This window comes from Heterocephalus glaber, unplaced genomic scaffold (assembly GCF_053883595.1).
Source record: "Heterocephalus glaber isolate CG9 unplaced genomic scaffold, H.glaber_assembly_v1.0 deba00001586, whole genome shotgun sequence".
NCBI classification, from domain to species: Eukaryota; Metazoa; Chordata; class Mammalia; order Rodentia; family Bathyergidae; genus Heterocephalus; species Heterocephalus glaber.
In genome coordinates, this window is record NW_028258364.1 from 18,128,530 (window position 1) to 18,136,828 (window position 8,299).

The 8,299-nt window shown below is 34.6% G+C and overlaps 1 pseudogene; it reads right to left on the reverse strand.

The window, feature by feature from the left end:
- Positions 1 to 5,344: 5,344 nt before the first annotated feature.
- On the reverse strand, positions 5,345 to 5,458 carry LOC147823427 (U2 spliceosomal RNA; annotated as a pseudogene).
- Between the last annotated feature and the right edge of the window lie 2,841 nt (positions 5,459 to 8,299).

The following is an 8,299-nucleotide window of genomic DNA, read 5'->3' on the forward strand; positions in this document are numbered from 1 at the left end:
GAGTTTGCTCAAACTCCTAGGCCTTGGGCCATGTCCATGAAGCTCTTACACTTGAGGCATCCTATGGAAAAGGTTGCTTTTTGCAATTGGCTGCCAGGCCAAGGTTTAACAGCTCTCTTGGCTTGAAATCCAGGATCTAACACTTTTTTCATTACAGCACCATAAAACTTCTCTATCACTCACAAGGCTTTAAACAATAACACAATGAGCCAACCATATCATTAACCTTTCTGTAAATGCCTTCACACACATCTAACTGCTCAAACAGGGAGCCAACAAGTCCTTTTCTCCAGCAATGGATGTGAATATTTAGGATTACACGTTTTCCTTGCTATTTTTTCCACCTAACCTTCACTTAAAATATGATATTCTTCTTGCCTATATTTCAGATTGCATCAAATGATTTGGTCAGATCACAAAACCCAAACTAAGTTCAGACACTGGTGAAAAACATTACAATTTTTTTATTACTCCTTTTAACTACTGAAAACAAGTACAAACATATACTTAGTTGTGTAGATACCTATGAATGATACTAATAGCCCACTACATGGGCTAGTGTGTTGTATCATACCATGCCAGGCAGTATGTGCAATCTGGCAGTCACTAATACTTTCCTGGAAAAAAATTTTTCTGGTGACAAATCTTCACCAACCTGAGACTGGCTTTAATCTCCCAGTGGGGTTGGAGACATATTCTTGTCAGTGAGTTAAAAGGACAGGAGCAAGATAAAGGTCCCATGCAATTATTTAATGAAATTATATAATATACTAAAGATACATAATTAAAGTATAAAATTTGTAAATAGTACAATTGAAATATTAAAAATACTAACAGGTGGACCATTTACAGAAACTAAGGATTAACTCTTTTTACCAATAACCAAGGAATTGAAATTGAAACACACTAAAAAAACAGATTAACCCATTGAATTTTTAAAATAAAAAGACAGATATTATTCAGATTTGGCAATGATAAAGAAAAAAAAGAGGTCTTACATATTGCTCAGAAAAGGGTAAAATGGTATTGCCTATTTGAAACACAAGTTACAGTGCCTATCTTTTGATAGCTATTATCTTTCAACTTAGTAATGGGATTTATGAAGAGGAAATGAAAAAGTTTCTGCCTTTATATATTTGAATTTTAAAATAACTATGGGTTTATTAAATAATTACAAATACAAATACCAGCTCATATATAGTGGAATAAGAATAACCACAAATTCCTTGGCAGTCTCCATTTGACAGGTGATGTCTGTACACTGAATCAAGGTGGGCTTTGTCTTCTGGATTTCATTGACCAACAGAGCATGGCAACATTGATAGCAGAAGAGTTTCCAGTCCCGGGCCTTGATAGATTGGCTACTTTTCCTTCTGCTGTCTTGGACCACTCACTCTCATGATGTTCCCTCTAGGAACCCAGCCAGAATGCTGTGAGAAGCATGCCTGAGTCACTAGGACTCCACAGTCCCTGATGAACGCCAGCCAACAGTAACAGTGACTGCAGACTGCTTTCAGCTATCTTGGATGTTCCATCCAGTGAGGCCTTCAACATGTGACTGCCAGAGCACTGCAGGGCCCAAGAAATAATTGCCCAGCTGAGCCCAGTCAACACACAGAATTAGGAACAGTAACTAGAAACTGTTCTACATCACTAAGTTTTAGCAAGAATGATATACACAATATGCTTTAAAACATTTATCAGTGTACAAAAGATTTCAAATACTGAAGAATACAAACTACCAAATCTATATATCAGGAAAAACTGAAGCATCATAAGTAAAATTAAAATAATATATAGCCTTCAGTTCCTAGGATAATCCTTGACATACAATAGATATTTCATAAACAAGGTAAAAACACAGATACACAAAACTATGAGGTCAAGGAAAGCTTAATAAAGCAAATAATATCTGGGTGAAAATTATGAATATATGTTCTCTAGGACTCATCAAGTTCCCTTTAACAATTTAGGAATTACATATTCTATTACTTTTATTTCCCACATGAATTTTATCATAATCATTTATCACATTTAGTTAATATTAACCAAGAAAAGGAAGCCATAAATAATCACATTGTGGCCCTGATTCCTTCAATATGCCCAGAAAAGTACACACGTATACATTTACATAAAAATATATCTCACAAAATTATGATAATACATTGAAGACAAAACTAGAGGAATTCAATGGGAAAATGTGCATTTAAAGTGTAATTCTTCTTTGTAAAAGACCATATGATAATTTTGATATTTGGGCATAAACAACACCAAAGACTTATTCAAATGAAGAGAAAGTTAGGACTTTGTGTATCTGAATCTCTTCTTAGCCTCCAGAGTAATTGCTAATTATATTTCCAGATTGTCATTATTGAAAGCGACCCATTGTTGGTTATTTTAAAGGAGGTTAAAATTGAGAAGATTTCACAAGGGGAATAGGAGAAGATGAGGAGAGGTGCAAAATACAAAGGGGAGCATGACCACGAAGTCCCTGGATAATCTTCCAGCCTGAGACGAAACGTGGAATACGTGCACTCCGTAACAGCAACGCTGGGATAATTTATGATATGCCAAAAAGAGAAGGCCACACATATTTTAAAGAGAACCCAGAGACTTCTGATTCTAGATAAATAGATCAATCTAGCTCCTTTCAACTTTCCTATCAAAAACAACCATACAGTAGTCATGGGTAAAACATAGTAGAAATATAAAACAAAACGAGCAACAAAAACAGAATTTTGATGCCATTACAAAGCAAGTAAGGCATCAGGATTTGGAGGCCAAAATCCCAGGGAACAGGCAAAATCACTGAAGTGAACCTAATGTTTTCTTTTGCATTTTCCTCAAGGTGCTTGCTTATTTTTAATCTGCATGCATCAAAAGAAGCAGAATCCAAATAAGAAAGTGGCCTGTCAGAAATTAAAAGTTAGGCAGATCTTTCATCAGTCTCACAGTACTGAGAAAGGCTCATTATAATTTCAGTTACCAAACTGGCAGGACTTGGGGGGCTAAGATCCCAGGAGAAAAAAGAACAATACAGAAGGAAGAAAAGACAGTATTCCCAGCTGCCTTTCCACTTAAGATTTGTAATTTTAAAATTTCATAGGTTGAGAAGCTGAGACAATACAGAGAGCAGAAGCTAAAAGGCTAAAACCCTAGACAGAACTTCCGGCAATTTCACAGTGCTAGAGAGATAAAAACTAAGATCAGAGTTTCCAGACAGAGAGGTTACGATTATGACACCATGCTTTCAATTGAGGCTCAAAGGGGAAATTCTCATCCATTACTAATGCAAATATAAACATTTTTGTTGTTGTTGTTACAGAGAGATTCTCCTCTAAAAATTGACTGGTGGACCCATATTATCACTAGCCCCATCATCTTAAAAATGTAGCTTTCAGGTAGAATGCCTCTCTCCTTCCCTTACAGACTGAGTGAAAGAGATGGACCGACACCCCCCCCAAAAGGCTTTCCTACAGGCCAGGCCTTAGAAGTGGTCAACAGGACTTCCATCCATGTCCATTAGCAATGAACTTAGGCTTCTGGCCACAGTGCACTGCAAGAGGAATTTACGCCAAACCCAAGAGGCAAATAAATGAATTTAACTAACACCTCCCCAGTCTCCATCATACCCCATTACTCATTGTTCCCAAACAAAAAATAACATTCTTTAAAAATATGAGACACAAAAATCCTTGATCAGTATTTTTTGATTTAATTTTATTTTACTATGTGCAAGTAAAATTTGCCTATGAACACCAGCCTCTTGGAGAAAGCAGTTAAATATACTTAAAAAAAAGAAACTGTCTAGGGTCAAAATGTTTTCCTCAGCTTTTTGCTGATTTAACAGGAAAATTTAATAGAAATTCCTTTAGTTCTCACTTTATGTACACCAATGATAAATTTGTTACAAAAAGAAGGAAATTCTACAAGTTGAGAAACTAATGATATGCGAAGCTATCAAAGATTGTAAACTGCTGTGTGGCATAGATATTCACAGCTGGTAATGGAAGTCTTAAAATAGAAGCGCTCATGTCATTCTGGTTGTTAACCCTTTTTGAAGGCTCAACAAATTGTTTTGTGATTAATATCTAATTTGAATAGGCCGTAGTAAATTCACCCTCACAGTTACTTTTGAAACTTTCATTATCATTGAATTTTTCACAGTGTGCATTGGAAATTAACCCTCTAGTGTTTAAGGATAAACTTAAACCTGAGGAATTCAGTCTAATCACAGTGTCTTCCAATAAGATCTTCCAGAGAGATTAAAATGTGTTTTCTGCACAGGTACTAACTTATCAAGGTTTATTTCAGCAATCAAAGAATTGCAAATAAGTGCAAGGAAAGGTCATGGTTAAGCTGGAAATATATTGATTCCTGTGTCCTCCATTTGTCATGGAATTTGCATTATAAATTTCATCCTAGTACACAGGAACATTTTTATTGCAATATTTATCTTACATTTTGGTAGGGTTTAAACTAGATTTGAGAATTAACCATCGGTTACTAGTCTTTAATTCAATCCTCAACAGTTTAAAATCTCTGATTTACCCGGTCTGTTTAATTAATGCTGAGAGGTCAGCCAAATAAGAAAATAAAGCTCTCAGCTGACATTTGCTACTTTGGCCTACATATGTTAAGCATTTTCTTCTGGTTCTTTACACATGATTTATTTTAATTCTCATATTCATCTCATTTCACATTTAAGTTAGATGTTGCAGGAATTGATATAATTCAGTATGATTCAATGGACAACTTTCCTTTGACTAACCCAAGTCTTTTAAGTCATTAAGTATTTGAAACATCATTTCTAAGGATTATTATCCCATTTCATTGAAGGGAAAACTAGATTTTAAGGAACAGTATTGATAAATATACATTTGGTAAAAGATGGAGTAGAGATAAAAATATTTAAAAATTCAAGGAACATATCCTTTGACCATATGCTATATTGAACATAGTTTATTGTTTTAAAATAAATTTCATCTATATTTATTCAAAGACTTATGTTTGCATGAACTTGAGTTATAACTTTGAAAAATTTACATAGTATATTCTCATGCAATAAAACACATGTTTAATCATCAAGAAGTGAAATCAGAAATTATCATACCCAAGGAGTACAATATGCCTGCTCTCATAGCTATACATGCTTTCATTTTTCCTCATTCATCAGAAGACAATCACAATATAAACTCAATCAGATAATAAAGTCCTAGAAATATTGAGATAATAGTTTTGACTTAGGAAATGTGCCTGTGTGTGTATGTGTATACATACTTGGGAATATAAAACATTTTATTTCCTTTCTCTCATTTTACTCCTACACACACACACACACAAAACACATTCCTAGCATAAAATGATATCTTTGTCTCCACCACACAGTTATGAGATGCTGTTAAACTAATAAGAACAGATACTACATCTAATCTTTGCCAAAAAGCCGAGAAGCAATGAGGTGATTTTAAATAAAGCAATCACTTGTTTTCTTATCCTTGGAATCAGAAAACTAGGGAATTTGAATATTTATGATTATACTAAAAACTTTGGCAATGCACACACCTTATTCATATTTACAAAAATATATGGTGTCTGGCTCTATCTGGAGGGAATCTATATTCTAGTTCACTCTTAGTTTCCTACATCACATCCATAAATCCCCAAGCAGCTAATCATGAAAATATTAATGAAAGAAGCACATGCTTTATTATCATTCTTGGCTTACTAGCCTGTTGTTATATTGCCAAAGAAAGAGAATATTAAAATAAATGATATTTATTTTCAGCACTGGAAACAAATCAAAAGAGCCACAATACCAGTTACAATAGAACCCAGTCAAATGTCATTTTACCACCTTAAACTGAGTTGATATTTTTCTACAATTCTACAATAATTTCAGCTAGACCTAGTGAGCTGGGTAAAATAATTAAAATCCTAAGTATATGAAATGTTTTAAGACAATACATACTTTATGTTAAATAACACAAAGCAATATCCACTATACGTTTTAGTGTATCAAAAGTGTCAGAGATTTATGCACTGGATCATAAATTTTTAATTCATTTAACTGTACATTTTACATTTATGAAAATCACCAACATAACTTATTGTACAGTTTTATTAAAAAATAATTTCCTTTTTGATCTACTTATCATTTTTAAAATTTATTTTTTCACATGGAGTTTTGTTATGTTGCCCAGACTGGCCTTGAATTCCTAGGCTTGGGTGATCCTCTTACCTCAGCTTCTGTAATACCTGGGACTACAGGTGCACACCACAGTACCTGTCTAGAGTATACTTTTTTGGTGTCTTACATCACAAGGTGAAATGTTTGACTAAATAAAAGAAGTCATGGCTTGCTGGTGGCAGGATTCTTCATAAAATCATAAAGCAACGAGTGATTTTCATTGTGCATCTCCAGAAGATACATTAACTTTTGATACTTGGCATTGAAGAGCCTGTACCCTCAGATACGAGGCCTTGGGCAGAATCATTTCAAGAATCCATCTGTAATTTCCTGCCTATTATGCTTTCTTATCCTTTACAAAAATCATTCAAGCCATTTCAAATGTGTTTGGCCTCTTTTATCAGCCAAATGTTTTACTTTTTTGTGAAATTTCTTTTCTCTTCAATTAGTTTTGCACTGACCAGTACTGTAGGGACCTGTTAGAGACATGCTTCCATTAGTCATTTCAAATGCCTATTTCCCCAGAAACTGTGCCATTGAACAAATCTAACCCATCTAATTCGTATATTCACCCAGCTGTTTAGACCTTGCTAATTCACAAGCATGGTAGCAATCAAAATGTAACAAAAACGCACATTTAGAATTGTGTGCAAAACGAAGGATGGCCTGAGACAGGAATGTCAAGTTAAACCTGGCACACGTTTACTGTGCCTCACAAGTGACCCACAAGAGAGTCACGCTCTCCTCAAGAATGACCAGTTAATTAACCTTCATATAATTCAAAGTGGTTCACTCATTACTGCAAGTCGGCAAAGTCATGACAAGGATAGCATACTTATTTCTTTAGTACAAGGAAACTGTAGCCCTTATGTTTCAAAATTGCTGTCTCTCCATCACTATTCTAAAACTATGTATTACCAAGGGTACACAGCAGTTTTTCTAATAATGAATTTACTTTACTATCTTTATAAAAATTATTTACAAGAAAATGAATGCAACATTTATGATCTTATAAACATATTCTGTATTTAACTATCAAACTTTTTACATTATGGACCCTTTTATAGCTTGAGATTTTCCAAGTTAAAAAAAAAAGATGACATCTCTGAAAGTTCCTCTTTACAATGTCTACTATAAACTAATGACTTAAAAATGTTCATTGACTGCTTAAACTGGCTTGTAAGCTCTATTCCTCACTGACACATCTTCTTGGCTCTCTTTCAAGTGCTCCAAACTCAGTATTTCAAAAATAAACTCAACATCTTCATGCCCTCATGTAGTGTTCCCTGACTTAGGACTTAGTAAATAGCATGGCCCTATCCTAGTTACCAAGATTAGAAATCAAAAAGTTCACTTGTACTCTGTTCTCTGTGTCATCTTTCGCATGTACTTAGTCCAAAACATGTAAATTTCACCTAACAAACATTTCCATTATCTTTCATTTGTTCCTCCCCCAATAAAATCCTCCTGACCTAGCTGACTTGGACATTTGGAACAGCCGGAAAGCTTATATCTCTGTGTCTAGTCTTGTTCCATTACAGTCCTTCCTCCACTCTGCAGACCAAGCAATCCAAGTAAGCATATCTGACAATGTAGGACTTAATTAAACATTCCTTGATGATTTTCTAATTCCATTAGGCTATCGTGCAGATTTCTTAAATTCCCTACATGATTTTTTTTTCTCAATACATTTCTCCAGCTTCAAATATTGGAACGCTCACCATCCCTTGTCAGGCACTGTGTTAACCTGCGTTTGGCTCCTTCAATAGATCATATCCCCCTGCCATCATATCTTTGAGATTTCCACATCCTCTGCCTGAAATTACTCCTCACAAAGATACCACTTGCATATCAGTAAAGCATAATACATTTTGGAAGACTATCTCCAGCCTGTTTGACTAAATTATGACCCTTGACTTGATTCCCACAAGTTCTTGTATTTTCCCTATGTTAACACTTTCTCCTATATTTTCTCTTATCTCTTTTATCTGCCTCCTGAGCTTTTAACTCTGTGTATGTGGGTATGGATAGCTCTACCTTGTTCTTTGGTGTAATACCAGTCCTCTCACATATCCATCATTTTAAAACAGAAACTTCAAAATGTACTTT